We start from the raw sequence: 16,445 nt of genomic DNA, 5'->3' as shown, positions 1-16,445 counted from the left end.
TGAGCAATTCCTCCTTCTCACTTTTCTTTGTCTCTTTCTCTTACATGTTGACTGCTTACCTGTCCTCCAGCTTCTCTTTCTAACAGATATGGATGTTCAAGGACAGAACTGGGAGCACTGCAAATGTTCTTTCTTTCTCTCAGGGAGGAAAACAGTCCTGCATTTGTGAATAGATCCTTTTGTGGGTGGATCACCATAGTATTACTGAGTGCTTGATTATGATATGAAAACTCCTATGGACCAAGAAATCAAAGCCTGTTTGCTAGGGAATTATATATTAAGATGGATTAAATAACTTTTATGTTTGCTATAGGAACAAATATAATTAAAATAAAAAGATAAGGTGACAACTAATGTAAAACATAAAATATCAGTTGTTATACTACAGAGGTATATATGCAAAATTATTTTTATTCCCAGGCTCAGGTGCCTATTTTCTTAGGACGTGGGAGAAGGAATGAAGGGGAAGAAGAGGAGCTGTTGCTGCACCATTCCCAGATGAGAGATGGGTGATGTGCTCCCCCAGCACACGGCCTGCCTGCAGCCCTGAGCCTGCTGCTCCACTGCAAGAACCAGTGAATATTGCACACTTGCAGAGCTGCACTGTGATGCGGGTAATGGCACAAGGAAGGCAGCATTTTCAGCCTCAGAGAGCCTTGAGACACAGTTGATGTTGGGGTGAACTGAAATGTTATCTGTCAGCTGTAGCTGTCAGCAAAAATATTAAAGGAATAGCAGCTGCATCATGCCACAAGCAGGGGAGTGGAGCAGCCGTAGCTCCAAAATAGATTTTAGAGTCAGACAAGAGTTTTCTTTTCATTAACTCGAGTAATAGTCAAGGACCATTTATTTTCTAAGCTACTTTGAGCCAGTTGATAGTGCTACTGCTTTTAAAATGTTTTAAATGTTTGAGATGCAAGTAAAGAAGAGCTATTAAGAATAGGATGTACTGAAAGGTATGTTACTAAACCTTTAATTTGTAATTTTTCCTACTAATTGTTTTCTGCTTCTGTAGCTTTAAATTTGCCCTCACCATTTTCTAATGTAGGTTCTGATACAGCAATAAACCTGATATAACAGCAATAAACCTGATATGACAATAAAAAATCATAACTATGTTTCTCAGCTGGAAGAAAAATTACTGGCTTAATATAGATTCTGTAGCATTTATTCTTCCTTTTCAGGTAATTTAATTAATAAGATACTAAGTTATCCTGAAGGTATTTATTAAAGAATAGCATCTTACAATCTTTTTGGATAGTCATTAAATAAAATAATAATAAGCAGTGGTCTCTTCAGGATCTTGAATTCCAAGATAAATGCAATAAAGTTTGTGGCAGTGTGTTATTGTTTACTGCTTGGAAGAACTTAGGCAACAGCAGAATATTGCTCTGATTTTTGAGCTGCTGCTAATGAAGTACAACCAGACAGGGCACAGTTGTTATGAGTCAGGAAATGTGGATGCTCCTGGACAGAGGCCAGGGGGGCTTAGACACACAGGGATGAGATGTATATGCATCCTTTGGAGGAAATACACTGGGTTGTTTTGAAGCATCTCAAGCTGCCTGATCCAAGAAGCACCCAAATGGCCACCCAGAAAAGAGGCAATTCCCTCTCACTTTCTCAGGATCACCCCTTTTTTTATATCAGGAAAACAACAATGAAGTAGGCTGTCCAGGGGAGCTTAGAGATCAGATATTAGGTTCAGCCATGAGACAGAAGGCTCAAAATCCCGAGGGCTTAACTTTGTTCTTTCACCATGAAAAGAAGAAAAAACAATTCCACAAAAACCCCCACCAATCCCACAACCATAAATAATAAAAAAACCAAACAACACAACAACAGCAACAGCAAGAAAACACCAACCAACTAACCAAAAATGCCCCCTGATGTGCTACAATTTGCTGTGAGACTTTAAACAAACCTTTTGAACTCATATTCTGCTATAGTATGGTATGAGTTTTTTGTAAGAGAATGGGTGTTACCACTGCACATGGGGACAAGCTCCACTCTCCACAACGACAAAGAATTTGCAGAAATGCTGCTACATTTCAGTACATGGTACATATGCAACTCTTTCCTTCTTCTGAGCATTCTAAACGTCATCACTGTGTGTCACTATTTTTTAAGTGAAATTAACTAGGATCATCTAAAAGAAACTACTGATTTCTTTTCCTTTCCACACCTCTTTCTTGCATCTGAATATAACTGCCCCAGAAGACTGATTTTTTCACTCTTTTGGTAGGGGACTTTTCCTTATCTTCCTGCAACCCCTCCCTGTGTCATTCCCCAAAAGGGGACTACAGCTTTCACTCCCCTCCCAGCAGAGCAGGACATGCAGACCCTTTTTCTGTGCTGGTAAACCCAGGATGTGGGTGGCTGCTTGGACTTGCACACTTCACACCTCTTTTTCAGGGGAGCCCTCACAAGAAAGAGCTGAGCTCCCTTTCATGAAATCCAAGGAAGGGTCATTTATTACCTCATTCTCTCCTCAATCTGAGAGGCTCACAACTGAACTAAGGAATTATTTCCAGACCTCCTGCTTTGGTCTGGGCTAGTTTTGAGGCCATCTGTGCAGTTGTCACTGCTGTCACCCTGGCAGGGCACAGTGTGACAGGCCCACGCTGCCCTCAGCTGTGTCCCAGCAGCCATGGCCTCTCCTGAGCAGTGGCACATCTGTAAGGGTGGGACTCTGCCCTGCTCCCAAACTCACTGTCCCCTCTGGTCACTGGCATCACCAACCACACAGATTCAAAATCTCGAGAAAATCTTCCATAGTTGTTTTTCAGGACATTTTAAAACATCATGGCACCAGGTCATCTAGAGATCAGGGACTTCAACTTTCTTTAAGACATCAGAACTGCATTTTCTTCTAATTTTCTCTGGTTTTAATTAAAGCTGAGTGCCACGTTATGGCAGCTTAATTCCTTAGTAAGCCCTCATCAAAAATCCCAGTTGGCAAGAGTCCCTTGAGCTGCCACCATTGCTTTAACAAAGCAGGCATGACTGGAGACACTGCAGGAGCTTGCAGGAGACAGGCAGCACCACAGGACATTTCTGTTTTCCAGGTGCTCCCTCTTCCTCCCTCCCCACAGCCCCATAGTGGCTCCAGAGCTTCCAAACACCATCTAATTTGGGCAGTCACATTCAGCTCACCCCTTCTCTCAAAGGTTCTTTTTCCTTCAGGATTATTTTTTTCCCAGTGGTCTCCTCCTTGTACTAGAGAGCTTGTCCTGAGCACTCCCAAAATAACAACAAGCTCATGAGCTGACAGCACTCCCTTTGCTCTGTGAATTACTTCTCGTACAACTGAACCTGAGGGAATGGTTTTGATTTTCCTGAAACATCTTAATACTGACATTAGTTTGGTTTCTATTCTGGTTTGGTTTTGTTCCTGTTCTGGTCACATCCCTGGTCTTCCTTCTTCCTTTCTTTGCTGTGCTTTACCAGTATGGCTGGTTTATTGTGACCTACAACTAAGGGCACAGCTAAGCTTCCCTCCAGAGAGCTCCTCTAAAAATACATATTCTTGTCACGCAGACTAATTCAACCTCTATTCCTATTTCTCCCTGCAGAATCTGGTTTCTAAAGAGGGCTATTTAAGTCTTCTTATTCAAAGCTGTTGACATGATGTTCAACACTGCAACATCTCAGAGTGTCAAAGTCACTACTGTGTTTATTCTTGTAACATTCCAGGTTGTTATTAAAAGTGGAGAAGTAACTTGCTGAGAGTCACGCAGGGAGTCACTGATGTGAAAGTCAGCAATTTAAGCAGCGTTTCTCCTCCCTGGTATGGCAACTATCACCTCACATTTTAAGGTAGCAGTATTTTAAACAACAAAATTCAAATATGACGTGAATATTTTGGAGAGGGAAGCTGAATTTAGCAAAGATTTTCTGGTGAATAAGGACTCTATGAGATGTGCTGCCACTCTTACAGCCTTGCAGTTCAATCACTCTCTCACAGTGTTATTTAGACTTTGTTTACACAACTAGTGCTGGTGGTAAGTAAACTAACCCTCCCTGTGTGCAATTATGCTTGCCTTATTTCTAGACACTCAGTGCTGTCCTGGAGGGATTTTTGGAGCTGACACCAGCTGCCATTGTAGAATTTTTTTGCCATTCTACCAACTCCTTAACAAACTGTTACAAACTGTTGTGTTACTATGAGTGCATTCACTGAACACTTCTGCAGATTATTCAGTTTATTTCTGTTCATTTTCCTAGGCTTCTTTTGTGCTAGGATGAGAAACTCATAACATTGTCTACAGCTCTCTACATATTTCTCTAGCACTCCATTAGTTCTCATGGACCTGTAGAGATAAAGGTTGTGTGGCTGATAGTGATACAGGACAGGGGCTGGAAACTTGTGTCACTGCAGGGAGTTTGTTTTCTTGGAATGAGGAGCTCTGCCCCTATCACAGAGAGAGAGGGCTCTGAACAGCTCCTCCTGGGCCCCCAAGCACCACAGCAGTACAATCCTCTCAAGTAAGTTCTGTAAATTTTCATTTGCAAATGGATGGAATTCTGTACCAAAGATACTTACATGGCACTCCCACCATGGTTCTAATAAAAAGCTGTTCCAAAATAATTTGAGGTTTTAGAATATGTTCTCTGAAAGCAAAGGAAAATCAATTTAGATATTTTTTCTCTCCAACCCACTAGCTACTTTTGAAACCTCTACCCATATGGATTCAAGGCAGGGTAGTTAAAGATGTTTACCTGGAAATTCTTGATTAAGAGGTTTAGAGTTTAGCTTTAAAACACTCAACTTCCTGGCCTCCTGCTAAAGCATTTCTTGTCTGTCCTAGGCTGTTCTGGTGTCTTTCAGAGCACGAGCTCTTCTTCCTAAGCCTCACTACGTTTCTCACTAAATTAACCTCACTGAAGCTTATGTCCAGTATTTTTTTATTAAAAAGGCTGCAAGGGTTTATATGACCAGTGTGTGTGTACCAGCTCCTCCAGTTCCTCTCTGCAGCCAATGCTGACTTTGCTCCAGACAAGTACAATGGGATCTGAGACCTCTGTACACCACCAACTACAATAATTCCCTCTCCTTTTTCCCTCCATATGTACAGATGATGACAATACTCTAGTTAAAGTTCCAGTTTTAGGAACATTATTTATCTACAGAGAAGACCACCTGTCTTCAGGGGTTATTCTTGTTAGGTATAAGACATCCTGTATGTAAAGACCGACTGCCACATCTCTTTGAGTGTCACAAGCCCTCTGCTTTGTCCTTGTTTCATGCTACAATCGTCACTAACAGGTAAATTTAGATGCTTCCACAAGTTGAACTTTTTAAAATGAGCCTAAGCTAGTCAGGCTAACCAGAACTCCATCTAGGAATCCTGTTAGCCATATGTGCATCATGCTCTGCTCCTGATTAGGATACAATTGGAAAGAGATGTTCAGTGAGAAAAGGAAACTCAGCAGTGGAAACAGTCTCCAGACTTTCCTTCCTCAAAAGCAGGCCCTCTGTTATCCTTTCTTATACACTTGCTTTTTTATTACTTACATTTTCCAGGCTAGCCTTGCAGCTTATTGGACTACCTGGAGAGAATATACTTAACATTTTTCAGAATTGTTTTTGCAGAAAGATGGCGCCTCAGCTGTGCCTAAATCTAAATGTTTGCCTTTCAAACAGAATGTAGCAGGCAGAAGGAAAGGAAGAGGGTGTGCACTCTGAAAGCTGGAGTAAACTAAGATAAAATATTACATACAAGACTTTTTGTCCTTATTATTCCTATTTTAGGACATAAGACATCAAACACAACAAAATCAAACAAAAAACCCCAAACAAACAAACAAACAAAACCCACTACAAGTGGGCTTTTTGCAATTTTGAAAGTGTCAAAGACCTGTGATTTGTTACCATCAAGCCGTCTTTTGTTCAGTGTATTCTGTATTTTGATATACTGAATATCATTTCTTGCAAAATATTCCATAGCCAGCCATGTCCAAACCTTTGTGATCCAAAGATCACAAAGTTGAGAGATTTTAGAATATTTATAAATTAAAAATACTCAAGATCCATGAAAATTATCAAAGCCCTGAGCAACCCGATCAGAGTCTGGAGATGGTTCCACTTTGAGGGAGACTGGATGATTTCTGCAGCTCCTCCCACCCCAGTTATGGCTCTGTAAATAAGTGGCAAAGGATATGCCACTGTGACCCTGCCTTTTACTAATTGCACTCTGGTGACTTTTGTGCCTGGGATTCCAGCCTCTGTCTGTGCCCCTGGAGCGGCAGTGGCTCCACACTGAGGCAGCTGCCTCAGGACAGAGGCTCCCCTGGCACTCAGGAGCCATGTGTGTCCCTCTGGGCACAGGGACGTTTGTGCTGTGCTGGGTTTGACACAATGGACATCCAGCATGGCACCATTCCCTCCCTGCCTTCTCCTGCCCAGAGTCAAGAGATGGAATGTGTCGTTTTCTCTAAAGAATTTTATCAGACTGAGGAACTGAAATCCTTATCTACTGGAATAAAATGTATGTTTCTTTTCATTACAGAAGTCCTTGTTGAAAAATAAAAGGAGAAATAACACACTATAGAAGAACTACTGTAGCCTTTACCTTAGAAGTTAGATCCAAGAGGCTTTGCAATTAGAGATGGTGAGACAAGTGAGATTTTCAGGATAAGTATGAATGACAGACACAGGAATAGAGTAACTTCAGCATGAGAAATATATACTTAATTAATTTTTAGCCAGGCCAACACTAAACCAGTCATCATTAATCACATATTCTTTCCCACCCTTTTGTTTATGCCATTGCTTATGGCTTTTAAAGGGTTATTTTTTGAACAATCTGGATTATATATTTTAAAAGTAAGAATGTTCTTAGGGACACATAACTAGATAGTGTGAGATTTTATGAACATCCTTTCTACTGTGTTCACCACTTTGAACTTGAGGATAAATTGTGTATGTTTTTTTCAGTGTATATTTGTTGTCACAGCAACTGCAGTTTTCCCAATAAATGGAAATTGCATCGTTTCCTTAGCATTCAGGTTATTGCACTGAAATAGCACCATGAACTCACCGTTACTTCTCCCTTCCTGTTGTCAAGTTAGATCTCATTTAGTTGCAGGAGCAGGCACTAAAACAGGTTAGTTTAGATTTGTGTGCATTAGAAAGCTGAAACAAGTCTGCCTAGCTGCATTACATCCTATGACTCATGCCTGTGTGGGAAAGACCTTATTTTCACAGAGATCTCTTAGATAAACAAGGCAAGTTGGCAGCAATTCGATTACACTGATGCAAGCAGTCTCTGCTTTCTGTTGCATTCATTTCCTTTATATTTTCTGAAAAACACAAGCAGGCTGATAAACTCCAGTGAGAATTCTTCTACCAAGGACACATGAGCTTTCATTTTCAATTACTTTTTTTTTATAATAGGAACAGCCTTAAACCCAGTTTCTAAAAAAAAAAAAAAACAACCCTATTCTGTTACTGCAATAAAATAATTTTTTATCAGTTGGCTTTTTCCAAAGTTTGTTAGCGAAGCTGTAGCTCTTGCTATCGACAACCATAACACACTAGTCAGTTAGACACCTCCCTCCCACAAACACACAAGCCTCTAAATACTGGATTTAGAGGATTTCAGATAGAAAATGGATTTAGATTCCAAAATATCACTTTTACATACGCGCTCGAACAGATTTTTGATCAGCATAAATCACAAAACATTGCACTCTTTGTCACCATTTCCCCAAAAAGGAAAAGTGAAGAAAGTAACCATTACTGTATTGCAGAGCTCTAAAAGTGTGTAAATCAAACAAGTTAGTGCAAATTCATCGAGGTTTCTGCTCTCATTTTGAAACCCCACCAGTTTATACCTGAATGACTTTGGCCACATCTTAGATAATTAAGATTTTAATTGCCATTTTATCAGCTTTGAAATGAAACTCACTTGGACAAAGTGCAGCAATCTTTCAGATTCACACCCCCCTTTGCCTCTGTCAGCACACAGCAACCAGGGTTGTCCATTTAAGGGAAAAAGTACAAGCTCCAGCCTATTTCCCTGTGCTCTGGATGTGTTTGTCCCACTCCTTCAGCAAAGCATTCTGTTGTGCCAAAAAGCACTTCCTTCCTTGCAAAAGTCATGCACACGTGACCACATACATTGCCATTTCTGATGAAGGTTTAATTTATCTTTCAATTGTATTTTCTCAGTATTTCTGTGTGTGTAAAATATTGTGAAGGATGCTACGATCTATGTAATCTTACAGATCACCTTTACAGCTACAATTTGCATGTTTTACTTTTAGAAAAGGTTTAGAGAGATAGTCCAGACAAAGCAGAATGAGAATCGCAGGGCCAAGCCATCTTGAATTTAAAAACAAAAAAAACAAAAAACAAAATACAGCTGTCCCAACCTAGGAAGATTTTCTATTTGCACTTATATTAGGACTTATTTTATTATGATGCTGAGAATAAAAAGTAATATAGAAAGTACAGATTATCTGCAGAAGCAGGAAGAGTAGGGGCATAGACCCAAAATAAAAGGGGAAATCTAATCAAGTGTCATGAAATGCAGGATTTTCACAAGTACATGAGGCATCACACATTTTCAACATGATCAGAGACTCCCACTGTCTCTTGTGAACAGAATACTGGCCCAATTGTTTCTGCCTTCACCTCAAAGCATAAGTGCAGGACCATGTTACAAGTTCTGGTGTCACTAGCTTGGTACAAACACTGGCTACTAAGTAGAAAAAGAGAGGATAAAAAAAATCTTAATGTTTTATGAATTGATTGTCTTCTCTGTTATCCAGTATGCTTCAAAATGAAGAAAAGCCTGTTGTCTCTAAATAATTACCAATATTCTGTATAAAATTAGGAAACAACTTTCAGTAGAAAACAACAAGAGAAAGGAGAACAGAAAGGCTAAAAATGAAAACCGCCACAAGCTGAAAAGTTTAGACATTTGAGCTTCTTGTAAAGAAGTATTTAAACATCTCTATACAATAGGATATCCTTATTTTATCTTTCTAGTTTTCAGTTCTTATCCTAGGTTTTATACACTAAATATTTTGGTGAAATGGGAAGTATGAATAGATGGAGTTCCTTCTCATTTGTAATGTTATCTGCCTTCTTCACAAATATTCACTTTATTTTTCCAACTGTCATTTTAGATATGTAGAAGGACAAAACCCCTGACCAAAATTCAGTTTACATTTAAATAGCAGGACAACCTGCAACAACAGACCTTGAGAAAGGAAGAAACAGGAAATTCAAAGCAAAGTAAAATGTCTCTTAGAAAAAAAATATTTGGACAGAAATAGAGATGATCTCTTTTGTTAAATGCTCTTGAGGGGACTGGAAATGTATCTGCTAATTCCTGAATACTAAAACTTGATCTTATTCAATTCAAAGGAAATCTCAGTCTGAATTCAGTGGCATAAACCTGACCTTTGACTGGCACAGCTCTGAGGCACATTCTTAATTTCTGCCTGGAGGTACCTGAACTCAGTTAGATAAGATTACCAAAAGCCTTAAATTAACCATGTGTGGAATGTCTGCCAGCAGAAAGATCCTGTATCAGGAGGAGTTTCACTGATACACCTCTATCAATAGGAAGCTTTTATTGTGGAAATGGCTTTAGTGGTGAAATTGTAACCCAGAGGAGCAAAACAGGGCATACCAGCAAAACAGATTTCCTAATATTCTCATGCTTAGTCCACAGGCTGCTTCCAGGAAGCACATCCATTTTTTCAGGAATCCTACTTTGGCTGACACAGCTCTATTAGTATGAATGTTTAGTCTTTCCATTTTGTCAGGTGTGACAGTGAAAGGCACTACAGAAAACTCAGATGTCCTGAGGTGTCATCAAGCTCACTAATACCAGTAGCATGAAGGATGTACCGGTAAACACCAGAGCCAAAGGTCAATCATCTACCACATAGCAGCAGGAGGAGCTCAGGAAAATCAGAGCATATGTAAGAAGGGACAGAACAGTGCTGAGATTTGGAGATGAATTTCAAGTCTTTGAATTTGGTGTTAAAAATAATCAGATCCTCTATAGAGAGACTAAAAGACTCAGGTGATGAAAACACTCAGTCAAGATGGTGACTCTAGCTGTGACTAGATCAGCTAAAATTATAACAAAATTAATGTAATAATTAAATAATAATAATACTATGAAAACATCATAAAATCAAAAAAGTCACCAACATATTCTGGAAGTGAATTCAGATTGGAAGGAGCCTTTAGCATCATGAAAGGCACCATCCATTCCACAGTTATGTAAATATAAACAAAATCAAAATGATGCATGAGGGACAAAATAATTGGGTATGCTATGTCTACTTGTGTTCCACCAAAATCACTATGTGTACCACCAAAACATAAATTACTTTTGATTTGATATAAAATCGACCTTGGTTTCACTGTAGTCATTAGAAGAATTGGCTATCTTTCAAATATGAAGCCATCTGTTGAATAGCCACATTACATATTCCACAGATTTGATTGGAAAATCCCAGAGCCTCTTTGTGGACACCTGTTGAAAAGAGTAATTTTAGCCTCCTCCTCCATTTTGAAGTGGAAAGGAAAACAGATGTATGTAAAACCACAACTCCATGTGTTAGAGTTTGAAGTTGCTACTAGACTGTTCAGATGTCACTTCATTTGACAGTTATCAAGCTAATAATTTGCCTTTTGATTTAAAAAAAAATGGCTAAAAGCAAATTGTGCAAAAAAAGGGAAGTTGTATAACCACACATTACACTGAGCAACAACTAAACCAAGAAGGGAGTCAATATTACCATAGCATTTTCCCAGATTTTGCCATCCCTACATTTTCAGAAGGTCAAATTTGTAGTTTAATTTGCCAGATATTTCATTAAAGAGAAGAGGCAGTAATTTTCACTCTAATGTCAAGATGACAAAGACTGTACAAATCATATTGTCTCAGATTTATTTCTCACTGTGTAGCCTTCTTATGAAAAAAATAACTTTCTCAGGATATGCCCTTATTAAAAAGTCATTCCAAAGTTTCCTTTTGAGACTTAGATTTGGGATACCATAGTGCTTTAGTAATTCCACAATAATGATTATCATATTAAATGATAGCTGCCAAAAAGTGCTTTAGTGTGCCCCTTGCTATGAAAAAAATGTACACTCTGTTAATTTTTTCTTTTAAGAATTTTTTTCCATCCTAATACTTTACTTATTTTATCATTTCACAAGCAGTTACATTCTCAGTCACCAAGTACAAGTTGCTTCAGAGTATTTTAATTCCATCCAATCCATCCAGTGCTAAGATGTGGTATTGATGTCATTTATGTAGTATGCAGGGATGCAACTAGAATTATTTAGCTAAAGCAAGACATTCTCATCTCCCTGAGGCAGTCCCAGCGTCCACAGACTGTGTCCAACACCACAGACACTCAGCACAGACTCAGTTAGTTCATTCCTTCTTTAGGACAAATATTTTTCATCTGAGACAATTCTACATAAATCTGTGAACAGGGTTTTAGCACAGGGTAAGTGCATTCTTTAAATCTCTGCCTCCATAACTGAATTCATATTGCATATGAACTTACAATCAGTCTCTTAACAATTAATGTGCACTAGATTTTTTTGCTTGCAGAAAACAGCTTTAAAAGAGGTGGCAGGGAGGAGTGGAATTCATTCTCCAATGGATCAAACAACTTTTGTCAGTTAAGACAAAGTAAATCACACTAAGCAATTCCTTCCCCTAAATTACATGACCGCTATGGGGCCATGGGATATGCATTTCCAACAACAAACAGGCTTCCATCCTGCTGCCAGGGTAAAACAATCATCTGAGAACTGGCTTCTCATTTATGATTTTGCTGCTAGAAACATTCACTTTACCAACAATGACCCAGCTCAAGCACACTTAGCTACAATGAACATAAGGTCAGTCCTTAGGACAGTTGTATTATGCTGCTAATCAAAGCAGCAGAAATTAATATTCATTCTATGTAAATAAGCACAAGAACCAAGAGTGGCTGTCACAAAGGCAGTATGAAAGGCACCAGGTGTGTCCTAAAAGTTTGCAAGAAAACAAAAAGTACAAATGCGCTTGGCCACAAACTATTTGGTTAATTCTGTTAGTGAAAGGCTTCTTCCTTTTATTTATCACACAGGTTGTCACTGCTTTTAATAGCTGCTGGACTATCACTGGTCAGAGATGATATGTATTCTATTATTAAATGTTGATTTGTCTTCTGTCTGCATGTAAGCAGAGATAAACAACATACACGTCAAAATCTATGCACATTTTTTCTTATTACTACTGGCTAGTTCATTATGCTTGTTCTCAGAACTGCAAAAATTATTTAAGCAATGCTTTTCTATCATGAAAACATAAAAAAATCTCTAAAACTTTTATTCCAGCTTTCATCTATTGACATTTCCAAATAATTCAGAAGATTGTTCAAAGAAGGAAAGAGACAATAGACATTAGAAAAGAAAATTTTTGTTAAAAAAGACGCTAGAAAATAAAAGTTATTGTAAAAAAAATAAAAACGACAGAGTGTTTAACTCAGTCTTACCTGTCAGCAACACGGACCTGGGAATATATCCTTTACACTGCAAGATCACAGTAGCCTGTCCCACAGCACTGCCACGGGAGTAGAAATGATCCAGCTCAGGAGATCACAAAGACAGAAACTTTTCCCACTTTTCTGGGTCTACCAGCAGTTGAAGTAACGAAGGAAACAAGGTAGAGAGCAGAAGACCAGAGCTGCTTCCCGCAGAAATCCCAGGCAGGAGAAGCAGGAGGTATACTCTGTCTGTGTCTCACCCAGACTTTTGTTTAAAAGTTTTTTCAACTGTTGCTAGGTGGTGTTAGGCTTTGGCAGTTTAGTTCTCAGATTGTATTTCCCCTCTTCTGGTCTCTTCACACAGTGTTACAGCAATGACTTTGTTGAGCTCAGCTCGCTTGTGCTATATTTAACCAGTGTTCTCAGCAAGTCAAGCCTGTCAACAGCTGAGAAGTTTGGAGCAGGCTTTGCTGAGTTCCTCAGCTGCTGAATTATCAGTGGATGTTGCACTGCACAGCCCAGCTACTACATTCACTGAAAGATTGTGGGGAAACTGTCAAATCCTTTTAAGGGCTTCCAGTGACTTCACAGGAGTAATTACTATTTAAAGCACTAAATACAAGATGTGTATTTAGGCATATATTTTAGACTGCTAGAGAAAGAATACTTGTGTTTGCTGCAGATGAGTTCAATTATTTATACAGTGAGAATTTTCCTAGGACAAGTAGGAAGTTTATAATTTGAAAGGTATGCACTTCACTTGAGGAAAAATTACACGTGGGAAGAACTTTTTGCAGCATAATTTCTTACAGAGTTTAAATATACTAAGATGACATGGAGAAATTAATGAAGGCTTAGGGTGGAAAGTTTTCACTGTGATATTTATTCCAAAGACAACCTTCTTCTCCCAGACCAAGAGCTTCCTGCAGTTATTCCTATACTGTCTCTCACTGAAGAAAAGGAAAGCTACACATATCACAATTGGTTTGACAGGAGTATTCAGAACACATTACTCCAGGGCTGTGTGCATTCTGATGTATCCACACTTGCTTCTGGATCTAATTACCATTCCTAATTCTAAGCCACAAGTCTCTTAATCAACAGACCAGCAGTAACATCAGACAGCTCTCAGCCCACAAACTGTCATGATATCAAGACTCAAAGATGTTGCAGATCTCAGATTCTAGAACAAGGTTCTACCAGCTCATGGCACAACAGCCTCTGAAAATGTCTCTGGCAAGGAAAATTCCCTACCCAAACAACTCTGTTCTCATCTGAGCAGTACTTCAGAGTTAAATGCAGAAAGAGCCTCCTTTGGAAGGCTTTTCCTTGTGATGGTCTGAGGTATTGATCTAGGGCTAGATGAAGAGGCAGGGAAGAAAGAAGATGAGGAAAAAAAGCAAAATTATGCTAAAAAATTCACTTGTGGATATTTATACATTTATATATGCAGAGCAAAAAAATATTCAAGCGGGTCATAACAGTAGCCTGCAGTAATGCTGGGTGTCAGTGCAAGGAGTAGGATGGGGAGTGAAAAGGTATCACACTGTGGCAGTTTCAACATGCAGGAACATAACTGGCCACAAGGATATGAGACACCAGAGGGTGAGTACAAGCCCTTACAGGAAGCAGCTGTGGAATGAGCTGTAGCCTGGTGCTCTAACCCTGTCTCTGGAATGACTTCTGCTTGATCTGTGTCATTATCTAAACAAGCAAGGAACAATGAAAAAATACTTTCATTCCCAAGTTGCTCATAAAGAGAAAATGAAGTAAATATTAGGTATTATGTCAAGTAACTGATATTAAGACATTGATGACGCATTTATGAAAGCCCCAAACACTTCCATCATGTCAAATATATTTTGTTTTGGAGACCAAGTAATAATCACTAATTTCCATTTGCATCTCAATATTTGACTTGGACAGAATAGTTAGAATGTATAAAAAATGGGAAAACTTCTGGTTTTCAAAAACAGTTATTTGGAAGATGATTTTAGAGACAAATAATATATTGGCATAAAGTTTGTTGGTATATGCTTCCACTTTGAACTGAAGTAAGATACAGATATTCACATTCTAAAACGAATCTCTAACTTAGTTCCCTCATAAAATTGAGGTGCTCCAACCAGATGTATAACTTTTGGACTATTCTGGCTTTAAATTCTTGCTCAAAGTGCAGTACTAACAGCACTTTATTCATTCAAGTATAATAAATCAGGCAAACAAAACAATTAACTTGGCTTATAGATCTCAAAAAAACCCAAGCTATTCTCAACATTTCTCTCCCATTAGTTCCTGGCACGTTCATTGAGTGGAAAACAATACAACTTCTTAGGAGGCATTCTCTGCTGCCAGCCCTTGTGGGTGAGTTTCAACAGCGACCTGCTGGTGCGAGTCTGCTTATTCTTGTACACTTGCAAACTCACTCCCCAGCTGTGCACCATGGATATAACCCTCTAAGACCAGGGGAATTTCAGAAAAAAAAAATAGGTAAAATAGAATAGATTAGGTTTTACGAGTCAGAAAATATATAAGGATTGTATGGGAAAAGGTGTAATTAATCAGAAATACTGGAAGTGTAACATTTTTACCTTTGTGAAGTATGAAAATGGTTCTCATCTAAATGTTTCCCCTACTGAATGATGGAAAAAATAATTACAAATAGGTTGTGGAGGGTGGGAAATAAAAGGAAAAACAAAACCATGAAAGACACTTTTGGCATCTTATGTTAGGCCCTAATGTCAATAAAGATCATCATCCAAAGTCTTAGTGACATCCTCCAACTAAGTCTAAAGAGAAACTTTCTTTTAATTTCTGATAATTATGTTCTCTCTTAGTCAAGAAACCAAGATAATGGAGTCCAAAGTAAATAATTTTAAGAAAATTTGTAATGGAAGCCAAATATCTCAGTATTTTTTCAATCAAGCAACCAAAGGCCAGAGCAATGCAAAACAAGGGAACAAAATATGGCACTAGAGAGAGAAGAGCAGCAGCAAGACTTGTTGCCATTTTCAAAGATAATGTTAATCTCAACTACAGATGAGGGCCTGTCACTGTTCACACAATCATATTTCTTTGTGCTTGCATTGCTAGAAAATGAAAGAAAAATTTTTATGATATGAGCTGTTCTAGAGAAATTCCAGGCTTGAGGCAGAAATTACTGGCAGAAAATCTATGGTTTTTATGGAGAAGATCAAAACAGATGTCTTCTTCTGACCTTACTGGATTTTATTGACCTTAAAATGTATGCCTGTAAATAAGATTTTTCTGGAACACATACAATAGTATTACTATGCACGTTTTACCTCAGTCATCCATCATTTTGATGTACAAGTATATCTCATTGTCTTAGTCATAAAGGCATTCAGAGATACAGCCTACTACCTTTGTCCTTTTGAAATATTTTACATCAGCCTTAACTTCACCAATATACTGGGAAAAAATCTATGTGAATAGACTTAGAATTTCTTAACTGTATGTCTTGGTATAATTCTGTGTGAGCAACCACTGTGAGTTCTTCATTAAGCTGCTCCTTAAAATGCATTGAAGTAATCAATATTTTAGTTTCTAGTAAATTATTTTTTCATTTGCTTGAAAGGTAATGCACCACAGTTTTGTGATAACCTGCTTTCATACTTATTGCTCACTTACATAGATCTCTATTATTTTACATTATGCTACTGCTTTTAGCTTTGTTTTGGCTTTTCAGTATAAGTTGTGTGCTTCTTTACAGTTTGTTGGAAGGGAGGGTGTTGAATCATGTTTTGATTAATAAGATCTTGGCTATACCCCCTCAAGTCTGTATTTTGGGAGAGATGGGTGTTGATTTTTTCAGTTTTCCAGATATTATTGTCACCTTATAAAAGCCAATGCTGCCTTTTAGCTGTTAGGTCTGCTACGTTTTCATCTCAACTCCTGCTTTTTTA

The 16,445-nt window shown here is 38.4% G+C and overlaps 1 protein-coding gene across 2 annotated transcripts in view; it reads right to left on the bottom strand.

The window, feature by feature from the left end:
* FILIP1 (filamin A interacting protein 1) overlaps positions 1-12,776 on the bottom strand; it is a 100,889-nt gene extending 88,113 nt beyond the window's left edge. For both annotated transcript variants that reach the window (XM_054280285.1, XM_054280284.1), the window contains exon 1: positions 12,529-12,776. The gene's annotated coding sequence lies outside the window, so the exon portion shown is untranslated. The remainder of the gene's footprint in view (positions 1-12,528) is intronic.
* Positions 12,777-16,445: the final 3,669 nt, after the last annotated feature.

The sequence above is a fragment of the Melozone crissalis genome, unplaced genomic scaffold (genome assembly GCF_028551555.1).
Source record: "Melozone crissalis strain CALT ecotype California unplaced genomic scaffold, PUWL_Pcris_2 ptg000027l_1, whole genome shotgun sequence".
NCBI lineage: Eukaryota > Metazoa > Chordata > Aves > Passeriformes > Passerellidae > Melozone > Melozone crissalis.
This window is presented reverse-complemented; position numbering and strand designations above follow the sequence as displayed.